Source organism: Pteropus medius, unplaced genomic scaffold (genome assembly GCF_902729225.1).
Source record: "Pteropus medius unplaced genomic scaffold, Ma_sr-lr_union100, whole genome shotgun sequence".
Taxonomy (NCBI): Eukaryota; Metazoa; Chordata; class Mammalia; order Chiroptera; family Pteropodidae; genus Pteropus; species Pteropus medius.
In genome coordinates this window covers 6,436,002-6,450,045 of record NW_024346667.1, presented here as the reverse complement: position 1 = coordinate 6,450,045, position 14,044 = coordinate 6,436,002, and the positions used below count along the sequence as shown (strand labels likewise).

Genomic DNA, 14,044 nt, shown 5'->3' with positions numbered 1-14,044 from the left:
AAAAGAATAGGATAGGATAGAACAGAACAGAACAGAACAGAAAGACTAGACTAGAACAGAACAGAAGAGAAAATACCTTACTATGTGTGTATTTATGTGTATTTTGGGTTGAGATATAAAATGTAATCCTTACTATAGGTAACAGTCAAGCAAGTTTGAAAGCCACTGTCCTGGAGGATGAGTAGACATGGGCTCTCCCTACGCGACGGCCAGTGGGTAAAGGCCAGTTGCATCTGCCCAGCTAGACACGCCAGCTTCTTTCTTCCCTTGCTCCCCACATGATTTCTTTCCCTTGTTGCTTTCCCTTAGAACTTTGCCTGCCTCCCAATTAGAGTGGCCCCAGAAAATGACAGCGACATACTCCGCTGTCACATTTCTCTCTCGCAAGCCATTGGTGCGCTGCAGTCCTGGTGTTTTCCTGACAGTGAAGACAGACATAAAGTCGCGGTGAGGTCGTCCGCCTTCGCTCTCCCACCCAGGAGCACCGGGCTGATGGCTCCAAACAGCAGACGCAGCCCTTCTGTGTTTTTCTTGTTCCAGATCTCATTTTAGCTACGATATTCTCTCAAGATGGACTAAAATCTGATGAATGGGTTTGTTTTGCTTTTTGAGCTGCCACATCACTCTACTGCCTGGGATCACACAAACTCCTCCAAAGCCATGTCATGTCCATTCTGTACTCTGTGGGTTTTTGTGGGGGAAGACTCTACTCCAATCTTAAATTTACCCTGTTTAATTGCTTCTTGTTGGATTCAGTCTATACCCTCAACACTATCATTTTGGATCCTGATGATTTTGTCCCATGTGTTCACCATCCCTCCCTCCCATTTCAGCTTTTTGGTATAACTTAAAGAACAGAGGCTTTGAAATCAGATATTCTAGGATTCAAATCCCCTGTCTCTGGCTTAATCTCAGTGTGCCTTTAGGGAAGTTATTTAAACTCTCTGTAAAATAATATCTATCTCCCAGAGTTTTAAAAAAATTAAATGATATTATATATAAAATATACTTCATGACACATAGTAGGCATGTAATAAATGGTAGTGTAAAAAAAAAAAATGTTTAAACTGGACAAGGGAGAGACAGAGTTTTATCCTGCAATGACCAGGAACTCTGCGGGCTGAGATTTCCCATTATCACTGCCCTTTAACTACATCCATTAAAAGTTTCCTAGTTTCTTAACTCTTTGTGAATCCAGCCCATTTTTCCTTTGCTTATCCTCAGCAACATCATGAGAGACTTATCAAATGTTTTGCTGAAATCCAAACACACAGCACAGTAAACTCGGGTCTTTGGGTCCAAGAATATCAAAGGAAAAGGGAGGAGAGGGAAAACAGTCGGATGTGGCTTGCTCCTTGTCACCCTGTGCTGGTCCTAGTGACAGCTGCACTGTCTTCAAGGAGCTCACAAATTAAGCCTTCTGTAACGAATTCTTGTCCAAGACGGACAACACGCTCACCTGTCTACGGTCTCCATTTCTAAAAACAAACAAATGTGCTCACCACCATTTTTCCTCAACACGCCTTCCTTTCACTAAGATTCTTCTAATTTCAAGCAGGAACGATGGCAGAATCTCATCTGCAAGTTGCCTCGGTACCTTGCAACAGAATCCACTTATTCCAGGGATCTGAACTCATTTAGAACACCTACATGTTTCTTCAAAGCTCATTGGCTGCCACTTTCACTTAGCAATGCTCATTCTTTCTCGACATTCCGTTCTCCCACTCTCCTTGGGAGAGAAAACAGGCAAGAGCGGGTCTCTCGGAACTCTGCCTTCTCTAGGCCATCCACAATTTCACCATCAACTCCAAGCTCTGGTTCTGTTTCTCCCACGCTGATCTTCTTGCCTGGAATACCTGTAAGCTTTGTGTGGTCTTGAGGAGTTTTTTTGCATGCAAAAGCTTTTTTTAGACTTTGGCCTTCCCACCGTTCCTCTTGGACTCACTCTTGGCTGTGTGCCTTTTCTCAGTTTTCTGCAGAAGTCTTTTCCAAGCCTGAGTTTGTTAAATCCATCACCGCCACCTTGGATTCTTTGAGTACTTCCCCGTTTCCTTCCCCCTCAAAACCTGTTGTGAATGCCGAAATTGAAGTCAATTTTGAGAGCATCTCAACATCGGGAGGGGTCCTCCCTGGCATGGTCACATGTCACAGAAGTACACGGTGGGCCTGTATCTCTCTGGCCTTCTTGGCATTTGTCTTCCTCGGGGTTTGAGTTTATGTCCAACCATATGCAGGTTTTCTCTTCCAGCCTATCGAGAACCCTGGGCTGACATGACCACCATCTTCTTTTGGACAGAATATCGGGTCTAAAGCAGTGATTTGCCTTGTTGATTCCTACCTCTCGGGGTGACTACGGTACCTAGCGACCTTATCAGAAAAACTGCTCACTGCAGCTGGGCACACCGTAAAAGAAAAGGTGGGAATTTTTCTTTTTGCTTTTCTGAAAGAACTCTTTGTGAGTAATAATAAAAGTTGCTCAATTTTACTGAGTGATGCTATTTTGCCAGGCAATTTTCTAAGCACCTGAAATGTATTATTTCATTTAATCTTCCCAACAACCCTTTTGGGCAGGACCTATCATTACTTCCATTTGACAGATGAGGATGCTGAAGAACAGAGAGGTGAAGAAATGCGTCCGTGATCACTGAAGAAGTAGGGGTGTCAGAGGCACGGCCGGAACGTGGGCCCACCCAACCTCACTGTCTGTCTCCTGTCCACCATGTCACAGTGACACATTTCCCTGATCTTATAATTATTCCAATGGTCTTTTAGAACCTATTCTGGACCATATATTTGTTTCTATTAAATGTTATTCCTGCTAGTTTCACCTAGGACTTGGAGCTTATAATTGTCTTCTTGACTTTGTTTATCTATAAAGTCATCAAACACATCTATTTTTATGACAGAAATTTCTGCTTTCTTTATCTACCTCTATTATGCTTCTTACTAGGACCTTGCACTGCAATCATTTATTTACGTATCTGTGAGCTCCCTGATATAAGGGGCTTTTGCTTATTCATTTTTGTGTCTGTTAACAACGAATGAATGAATAACAGAATGAATTCTATGTATTCATTCACATTATCAACTCTAAACATGTCGAACAGGCTGACTTTAAGCGGGAAGTCACAGCACCTGTGTTTGTTCAAGAATGATGCTATCTTTTCCTGCTGGAGTTGACCTTTGCAAGTAGACTGCCTGGAGTAATGTTATAAAACTCCCCTTCTTCTCACAAATTCTCACACAGGCCTGCAATTCCACAGTTAAAGATTTATGCCTTTGACCTATGTTTTAACAGACATTATTTGGACCTTAGTTCCCCCTCCTCCAAAGAAGGAAAATTTCATAAAGCCTAGAAGAGGGAGCATAAAGGTCATGGAAATCGAGCAGAGGAACATGGGGACCTCTGAGAAGGGCCCGGAGCCAGCTGGGTGCACTGGAGGTGGACACAATGAGTTGCACAAGCAGAATGCCCTTGAATAATAAAAGAAAGGGCTCAGAAGTGTCCTATTAGGAGACTCTCAAAACCCTTTTCAATAAGATGTAGACTCATAATTTTAAAGCAGAGAAGAAACTTAAACTAAATCAGCTTCTTTAAAAATGAAAGTCTTTATCAAGCAGTTAAGAAAATTGCCTCGAAGTCCTTAGTAAAAAGAAAAACCTGAGGAGTTAGAATGAATGAGGTCAGTTTAATATGTCTTGTGTGTGACTATAAAGATTTGAACCAAATGAGTTGTACTTATCAGCAAAGCACTGAGTCGGTAGAAGAGGCCAGCTGCACCCCAAAGCACCCACTTCTGAGAGCCTGGCTCTGGCTTCATCTTGGCCCCGTGCCCACCCATCCTCTCAGCACGTGTCTGACTTCCCAGCTATCCATGATCAGTGCTGGTTGAGAAAGAACAGGTTGCTGTATTTGAAGTAAGCGATTTAGCTCATATTTAGCTATTCCTTTAAAAAACAAGTTCATCAGCTTGCTGGGTGGCATCATTCCATCCCACTGTCTGGTTTTTGCTGCTGACTGTCTCTGAGGATCTTGGGCCAGCAATATCAGTAGCTCTCTCTGCCTCAGTTTCTACACATGGGGTCAGTGGAAAAGGAAGTGACTGTTTCATGAGCAAAGTGCTTTACATCATTTCATTATTCCATTAGCATCTTCCTTCCTTTCTTCCTCACTGGGCTATTTTGAGAACCAATGAGATAATGGTCTGTAAGTGGTCGGAGGCCCCTCTGAGGGAGTTCGATAGTACCCAGGACACTGGCCTCACTTCCTCCTGGAGCAATTCTGGTTATCCACTATGCTCACGTGTTCAGATCCAGGGAGTGACCTCACACAGCAGCCACAAGCCATCCACGTTGCCTCACAGTCAATCATCACAAGAAACATCCAAGTTACTTCCCAGTTTCAATTTGATCCTCGAAGCAAACGGATAAAGCAAATCTATAGGAATTCTGTATGAGACCAAGAATTTCACATTTTTAAATAACAAAGAGTAAATATCTAAGACACAGAAACCCCCTCAATTCTGAACTGGAAGCAAGAGGTTGCACTACGTATTTGCAGTAAGTGTGCTAAAAAAATAAAATCCGAATTCACATCGAAAAAGGTCAGTTGGCGTGCGGGAGAAAACATTAGTAAGGAACGCACACCTTCCTGGATGCCTCTGATAAGCAGACCACAGCAAAGAGAGTTCCCTGGGAATTGCCTAAGACAAAAAGGAGAGACCTGGCTCTTTAACAAGCACATAGAGATCAGCTTCATTAACTGATCGATTTGGGAGCAGATTAGAAAATCCATTCAAGCATCTCTGATGAAATCGACAGGTGAGTTTTGTGCAAATAGGTGGGCAGAAAGGAAGGAGGGAGGGAGGGAGAGAAGTGAATCTCCAGCAAGCCATTCCTTCTGAGTCTCTGGTTGGTAGATTTTGAGGACAGCCTCCTCTCCAGTTTCACGGCTTTGCAAAATTTAACTGTTTCTCTGTGTTTCGGTGAAAAACTTCACTTCAGAATCCTGCAAAATGATTTTGTCTTCTGTTCATTTGTATTAGGAATTTAGAGACTGACATCTGAGCAGTGCAGGCTGTGGGAATTAGGGAAATAATGTTAGAGCGATTTAGATTTCTGCTTTCCATTCTACAAATATAGGGGAAGATTTTAAATATTAGATGGAGGAAATAAAATATGGATAAAGAGGTATTCAGACTAGGTCTTTATGGAATAATAATCACAAACCTTTTCCAAGTCTTTCTCCTAATTGTGTCTTGAATACTGAAGCTGCCGCTCTGTAGCTTTTATGGCTACATTCACCTCTGTAAGATTACGTTAAGCAAAGAACTGTGAACATGAACAAACATCTCCCACTATGGCTCTCAGCCCTGGGGTCCTAACAGCTGGGAAGTGTGTGGCAAGTGATCTATTACAAATAATGAAGAATTGGAGTTTATTAATGATTTATCCATATATAAACAGACTATTTCAAGGTTATTACCATAAGGATAATTTCACTCACCCAAATTCCAATTTGATTTACTTCCTTTTCTTCTTCTCTTTTGGACCACAGAGTTGAAATAATTCTACTTTAGTTCGTGGTACACTCATCAATCCATAAGGGCCCTTCTTCTATTTTACTGTGGTTTTCTCTCCTATTTCCTGATCCTCACTCTAATCTCCCCTCCATTCACTCCTCCTCACTCTTATCTTTCTTTAGATATATGCATATACTTGAATAATATATGGTATTGCTTTGCGTGTACATGCTTAATTTATAAAAGACAATATGCTACAAATCTCATTCTTTCTTACTTTTTTCATACAGCTCTAAGTTTTGCTATTTATGCTCACTGTTCTATATAAATCTGATTATAATTGCTGACGGTTTCACATATAATCAGTTGCTTGCCACTGTCCTAAAGACGGACTCCTGGTTGACCCCAATTTGTTGCTACCACGAATGGTGCTTCACGGAGCGTGCAGAGAGCCGTCACCTCGCAGCTCTGGGCAAGCCTGTCTCTGGCCACACCGGAAGCAGACTGCAGATGCGTGGGCTGTTACACTCCCTCCAGCAGTGCCGGAGGGCTCTCATTTCCCTACATCCCTTTCACCACTTGATATTAATAAGATTTCCAATTTTTGACAATCTGATGATTTTAAAGTGGATCACATTGTAATTTAAATTTGCATTTCCCTGATTACTGGTGAAGTAAGTATCTCTTTATAAGCTTATTAGCAATTTGGGTTTCTCCTTCTGTAAACTGCTTATGTCCTTTGCCCGTATTTTTCCTATGTGGGTTTTTCTATATTTTTCTCGCCACCCTACAGGAGTTCCTTGGGGCCTTAATTCCTTATTGATTTTGGACACTGCAAACATCTTTCCCCAGTGCCATCTGTCAGGTAGGTTAATTGTTTCGAACTGAAATCTTTACTTTTGATGTTGTCATACTCATCAGTTTTCTACTTATGGTTTACACTGTTTGGGTCTTAGTTAAGAAATTTACTCCCAACCCAGAGCCACAAAGATGTTCTTCTACGTACTCTTCTGTAAGATTTGCTTATCTTCTTTCTATACTTAGGTCTTTAATCCATTTGGAATTTCTTTTTTTGTGTGTCTCTTATAAGATAAGACCCTAATTTTTTTTCCCATGGTGAGTCAGTTTTCCCAACACCATCCACTAAATGATTTATCTTCTTCCCACTGGTTTGGGAAGAAGCTGTATTATATAGTGGTTTCCTATGGATACATGGTTTGGTGTCTGGGCTCTCTGTTCTACCTTTTGGTCAGTTTGCCTGTCCTACACCCCCCCCCCCACCACACACACACACACACACACACACACACACACACACACACACACCACAGTTTTATTATGCTAGTTTTGAAATATGTCTTAGTCAATATGTTTTCTTAAGTTGCAGAGAAAGGTAAAATTATAGTTAGTAGGCTGGGAATGATACATAATCCTACAGTCTCTCTTATCTTCATCCTAGTCCATAATTCCCATACTAGGTCACCCATGGGAAAGTATCTTACATGTTAAAATTGAGGAAAAAGACTAAAACATCTAAGTGATTACCTGTTTGTCCTGAACAATTCTTTGAAATTAAAACTGCACGTCTTTCAAAATAAGAGAGTCAATATTTTTTACTCTTCGAGTTGAAAGTTATTACCTTGAGAATATATCAAACAATTCTTCAATGGAAATTAAAGATCTTCAGAAATAATTTCACTGGGTCTTCAAAATTTACAAAGAGGGTAAGATGTAAAAGGCAGCTGAAGGGCCGAGTGGTTAGTAATTAACTCTACTCCAACGGCTAATCTGCAATAGAACTGAAACTAGAAGCCAGATTTCCTAAGACTTCGTCGACTTTACAAATAGGCCTCCAGTGTCTCCTGTGTGCTAGGCATCACTGCACAGAGTGGAAAAGTTAATAAACGAACATGATCTCTGCCCACATACTAGTCAATCAGTGACTTGCCTGAAACCTAGGTCTGCCTCTTCGCTCATGGAAGAATGGGTCTATTATGAAGTTGGATATTTTCAGTCCATTCTATCAGCTGGAGGACAATTCAAATATATTTTATAAAGACCAGCTGAAAATCAGCTAAAAATTCTAAATAAATATTGCCATGGTGGATTTACCAGCTAAATGTAGACCTGCTCTACAACTCAGATGAGACAAAAATGGCAGGCCAGAATGTCTTTCCAGAAAGGGACTAGATGGAAGCTACGTTAGAGTTTCTGAATACTCACAGTTGACGAATTTCCAAATGAAGGTGAGCACAGAATGTCTGGGTTCGGGGAGGGGGGCGGGCTGGGGCGAGGAGGGGAGGAGGGGGGAGGTAGAAAAGAAAAAGACAAGACAAGAAAAACTGATGCTCAATTGGGAATAACAGGGAAAAAAAAAGACATTATATAACAGGAAGAGACACTGAAAAAGTCTTGTCCCCTCAACCTCTGAGACTTCACCAAAATCTCGTTTTGAGCCTAAATTACTTGTGAATAAATATCAGCACCTACCTAACAGGACAACTAGGATATGGCTTACACATAGAAAGTGTTCAATAATTACCAGCATTTTTAAGTAGGTAATTATCTCTTAAGAATAATAGAACCAAGGAGTGCATCAAACTATCATTTACAAACATAAAATAAACTGAATTTTGTTCATATTGTTTATCTTCTGCTTTCCCTAAGGTCGTATTCCTGAGGAATTATCTCATTTAAAAATAATCCATGTGTTGTTGATCATAGCAAAAAATAAAATAAAGACAGGAAAAGGAAAACCACTCTAATGTTTGGTTAAAGAAATTTCAGCTTATTCATACTTTGAAATTCTATTCAGTCTTCACAATTATTCAAAATTATGTGGTGCATTGAGTAACATGGAAAGATATTAAGAGTTTATAAAATTTAAGAAAAGGTTAGCTAACATTATAACATATTATTTAAGAATTTAGAGCTGAAAGCCAGATTGTTTGGGTTCAAATTCCACCTCTTCCACTTAAATAGCTATGAGGCTTTGGGCAATATTTTTAACCTGTCCATGCTAATTTCCTCATCTGCAAAATGAAAATAGAAATAAACCTACTTCACAGGATTCTTGAGGTGATTCAGTGAATTAATATACGGAAAAGTAATCCAAACAGTGTCTATTACTTAGTAAGAAGTCAAATGTAAATTATTATTAATATTATTATTATAGCAGAATCATCACATATTTCTCTGCTTATATAGACAAGTCTATAAAGATATACCATAAAATTTTAAGTGTTTATCTCTAGAATGTGAGATTATTGATTTTTCTTCTTCTTTCTGCTTATCTGCATTTTTCTAATTTTTCCAGTCATGAAAATATATTGATTTTCTAATAAGGAGCAACAAGTTATTTTTAATTTTTTGAAAAAAAAAATCTATGAGATGGGCCGGGGCACAAAAGAATGGCACATTCAGATAATTGAGAGCTCCCTGAAAATAAACAGTCTAGCAATGAGGCAAAGTTTTGAGTTAGGTCCCAAAATAAATAGGGGGTTAGGGGGCTGATGAGGGGAGAAAGGGAAATTGGAGGAGAGTGACATGCTCCTCCTAGTTTTTTATTTGTGCTCAAGGTTAAGGTTCAATACAGCAGCAAAATGGAAAAAAAAAAAGCGAAGTGCTGTGAGAGGTCACAGGGACAAACACTGACTGGCTCTGAAGTTTTGAAAGGCACTGGATAATTTCATGGCCGTTAATAACATCTGCAGTCCTGCTGGGCAGGCTAATGGCAGGGGTAATTAGAGCCTGTGCTTTATGACAGATGACTGCTTGTCACAGTGGAGAGCAAGCCCACCCCAGGGGCCACATTGCTCATGGGTAGGCAGGGCCAGGAGGGGCCAGGGCCTTGCCAGGAAAGACCCTACTGATCATAGCAAAGGGATGACCTGGGCTCACCTCCGTGGACAGATTGTTAGCTCACAAAGGAAACAGTGGGGGTATGTGCTGCTCGGGGCTTCGGTCTGGATATAAAACCAGCCCACACTGATATCCTGCAGTGAAATATTTTCGCACTCCACATAATCGAGATTTAGGCTTACAAAAATACATTCAGTTCAAAGAAGTTGTGGAATCGATAAACATTATCTTCAACTAGTAGCTCCCAGCAGTGATTATGCACTGGTAGACTGATTCTCCAGTTTCTCAAATTAAGAAGTGACCATTTCAAGACATGACCTTTCCTTCACAAACAAGAACAATGGGTTTAATATGAATACTTTGGTCTTTCCTTATCTCTAAACCAGCTTAAGTTGTTCAGTTATTAAATCAAGATGACTAATATTCTTTTCTAAAAGTTTTATTATGAAATGAAAACATGCATTTTCAAAGTGAAGGTTTCCATCTATGTAAGTCTTGGAATGCATCCCTCTCTCCACAGGATGGTTCACGATAGAGAATGTCAAAAGAGGGTACTTAGAATGCCATGTAGGGATTTGTTCCAATAATTTCACCTAAGCAAAAACTATACTCAATGACTCTTTGAGTAGACTTCTGCACGAGTGTCCTTTCTTGGGGATATCAGACCTCTTAACGCAGGGCTACACAATTCTAAAAAAAGATTCTTAATCAACTCCCATGTAAACATTTCAGACTGAATCAAAGTGTTCATCAAATTTCTCCCAGAACTCCTCTAAAATGAGAGAAAAGGAACTTGAGACGTTTTAAATCACGAAAGCAAAAAAAGAAAAGAAAAGAAAAGAAAAAAAAAGAAATCCCAAACTCAGAAGAGTTGATGACAGACAATCAGCAATATCAATGAACCATTACAAGATAGAAAGCATATAGACGGAATTTGGGACTTCCTTTTCCAGCAGTATGAAAGACTGGACATTCTCACAAACTCTATGCCCAAATGTACTGAGATCCTAGGTAAATTATGTGCAACAAACATAAAGAAAGAAGGAAATGAAAACTGTGCGGGAGAGGTTACCAACGTGGAAGCCAAAGTGAGATGGCGTGATCGGGCCTTAAGAAGAGAGAACAGAGAGAAGGAGGAAATGAAAAGCATGAATCTACTTATTCAGGAAACAACCATCGTAGAAGAAACTCACTGGTATTCGTAATCTTTTGCTTTTTTTTTTTAGTTGGGTGGTATATTCATGGGTGTTCGCTGCATTATTATGTTCTTAATATACATATATGTAAATATATTTTTCAAATATATTTTAAATGACACAATTGATTAAAGCAAAGCATTTGGAGAAGTAGGAACCACTTAGGTTTTAGCTTTCTGGACTTTCCTAAATTCCTGTAAAAAAGTTGAGAAGGGTCAGGAAGCCAACAAGAAGCAAGTCTATGCAAGCACAGGACCCTGGAAAGCCTCAGAGGCTGGAGGCACCACATACGTGTGAGGGCAGGTGTGAAGGGTGAGGCTTGAAAACAGAAGATTGGTTAAAAGTTTGTATAATGAATAACTGGATCCAGATTCCTTCCCCCAACATATTCAGCCAGAAGGCTATCTCTCCACTATCCCAGGAGACTGAAGGGTTTCCTCTCTGGAGAAACTGAGTCTAAAGGGCCAGGCCTTGGGGACACCAGACTTAAGTGAAAAACTTACTGAAATCCCCTTGGTTTAACTCTTCCCCATAGCCCCTTATCTTGCTTTAGCTCCCATAATTCTAGCTTCCAGAGTTATAACCACTCCCACACTAACTCCCAGATGAAAGGTTAGGTGATCAGTGTCTGAAGAAATGGAATGACTCAACAGAAAACATCTGTAGGCTCTTATTTGAGGGGGGAGGGCAGTGTTCTCCAGGGAAACCAACAGGTCCCCACCTGTCTATATTATTCCACTAGGGTTGCCATAACAAAACACCACAGGCTGGGTGGCTTCAATAACAGAAATGTATTTTTTCACAATTCTGGAGCCTGAAAGTCCAAAATCAAGGTACCAATAGGTTTGGTTTCTGGTGAGGCCTCTCTCCTCAGTTGGGCAGAAGGTGCCTCTCTCTGTGTCCTCACACTGCCTTTCCTCTGTGTGCAAGCAGGGAGAAATCTCTGATGTCTCTACCTCTTCTTATAAGGATACCAGTCCCATCAGATTACAGACCCACCCTAATGACCTCATTTAATTTTAATTACCTTTTACAGGTTCTCTCTCTCATAGAACATTCAGCTACTTTCGGGTGTAGGGCTTCAACATATGCATTTGGGGTGGACACAATTCAGTCCATAACATCATCCTATTGCGAAGGAAGTCCATCTATCCATGGACTAAGCCTTGCCCCGTCCCACTCAGAGCTTCCCATCATCTCTTTTGTGTTTCTGTATTAAATGTAAAAATATGGCCGTGTGTTAACAGACATTTGAGGAACACTCCCAACGTGAAAGTCATATACCAAAACAAATGCACAAAAACATTTGAAAAAAAGGAAGTTGGAGGAAATGAAATGAAGCAGGAACAGAGGAAAACTATAGCGACAACAAACTGCAATTAATATCCAAAGGTGAGAGAGAATTCCGCAACTATGAAAAACAATGTAATAAAAAGGAAGAACCACAGAACAAGAAATAGTTCTTAAAAATTAAAAATATCACAGCAGATATTTAAGAATTCAATAGAAAGAACTGGATGATAAGAAGTCAAGGAGCTATTACAGGAAGAAGAAAAAAGATGGAAAATTGTACAAAAAAAGATAATAAAATGTGAATATTAATCAAGTGTTCCATCATATAAATAACAGGAGTTCTAAAAGGAGAGAGGAAAAAGCATGAAGAAAAGAAATTATTAAAGAAATAACACAAAGAAATTCCCCCAAATTGAAGGACAAGTACCTAGTTTGAAAGAGTCAATTGAGTACCCAATAAAAAATAATAATAATAAAAATTCCACCCCAAGTCACACTGAGAAAAATTTCAATAAAATAAGGGTAAAGAGAAGAACCTTTAAGCTCTGATGTAGGAAATAGGAGGAAGAGGTCACGTATAAGGAATCAGGAATGAGAAAGTTATCAAACTTTTCAACAGCCACAATTAAACTTCACAGAGAGTGGAACAATGCTTTCAAACATCTGAAGAAAAAACTATTTCCTACAGTTCCATACACAGCCAAATGACCAATCAAATGTGAGCATAGAAAAAAAGCTTATTTAAACATGCAAGTTTATTGTGCATGCACTTGGTGAGAAGCTGTAGGAGGCCGTGCTCCAGGAAAACAGGGGAATAAACCGATATGGGGGCTAAGAAAGAGTGGAATCTAACACAGGTAGAAGAATTAAGCAATAAAAATGTAACCATGTTATTTAGAAATTTGGGGTTGAATGTGAGGAAAAAATATGCCCAAAAGACTTGAAAGATGTTGCCTCAGGAAAATGGAACCTGGGGCTGGGCACGGGTGGGGCCAGATGGCTATTTTTCAATGTCTTATGGTACCACTTGATTTTTAAAAATCTGTACGCATATATTCCTTTGAACATCTTAAATATTTAAGTGAAAAAAAAAAATGTAACCCAAATCTAATCTAGAACACCCAGGAGCCTAGTCCTTTTTTAAATTTATTCTTTTAAGTATCAGCTACGTATTGTTTTTCCAGTTAAGGAATGAAGCGAATTAGAGAAAAAATTGGGAATAATTTTTAAAGAAATGGGGAAAAAAAATCATATTATTACCCATAATCCCACCACTCTACCCAATCATTCCAATCATTTCCTTTACAGGCTTTTCATGTGTGAATTCTATAGCTGCAGTCATGGCTTTCATAGTTATATCCCGCTCACGCCCCTCCCCTCAACACTGTACCGTGACTGATTTCCAGCTTGCTGTGTGGCATTACAACCATCTTTCCTAATGGCTCAACCAGACTTTTTGATCTAAGCGTTCCACTCAATGCCTCAGATTGCCCCCTCTCACTCCCTCCCTCTCATGGTTCTTCTTTATGTTCTTCAGACTCTCCGAGCCCCTGCTCCTCTAGGGGCCTCGGCCCTGGAATGCTTTCTCGACATAGTTGCTTCACTGTCACCAGCCAGGAATCGACTGAAATGAAACTTCGAGACCTTCGTTGACCTCCAAGCTAAGGCTTTTTTTCATATCCCCGTATTCATCATGGCAGTTTTCACTATGCGCTCCTTTCTTTTTTATTTGTTTGTTGGTTTTATGGCTTATCTAAATAAACTGTAAGCTCCATGAAAGCAGGAATGATATCTGTCCTTCCCATTCCATGCCCAGCACAGAGAAAACACTCTATATACTTTGTGGGGTGAATAAATAAACGAATATATGACTGAGGATGAATGGATGAAATGCTAACTACTTCAGGCCACAGAGAGAAATCTGAGGCCCAGCAGGAGTACGGGGGGGCTTGTAAAACAGCGAGTCAGGAGATCTGCTTCTAGTTCTGGCCGCCACTAACTTGGTGTGTGGCTTGGAATGAGGCACCATTAACCTCTGTTCCATTTTCTTACCTGGGAAACGAGAGCGTTGGAGTAGGTAACCTCCATCATCTGTTTCAACAATAAGTATTGAGGTCTGCGCTTTTACAAGCCCTCGCTTTGCTAAAGATTTCTGTTGCTAGTTTTGGAAAA

General features: G+C 40.1%; 1 long non-coding RNA gene across 1 annotated transcript; it reads left to right on the top strand.

Moving 5' to 3' along the window:
• Nucleotides 1–7,475: 7,475 nt before the first annotated feature.
• Nucleotides 7,476–13,748, top strand: LOC120613290 (uncharacterized). Its single transcript, XR_005655655.1, has 2 exons — nt 7,476–7,768; nt 13,410–13,748. It is a non-coding gene; the product is annotated as an uncharacterized LOC120613290 (long non-coding RNA).
• The last annotated feature ends 296 nt before the right edge of the window (nt 13,749–14,044 follow it).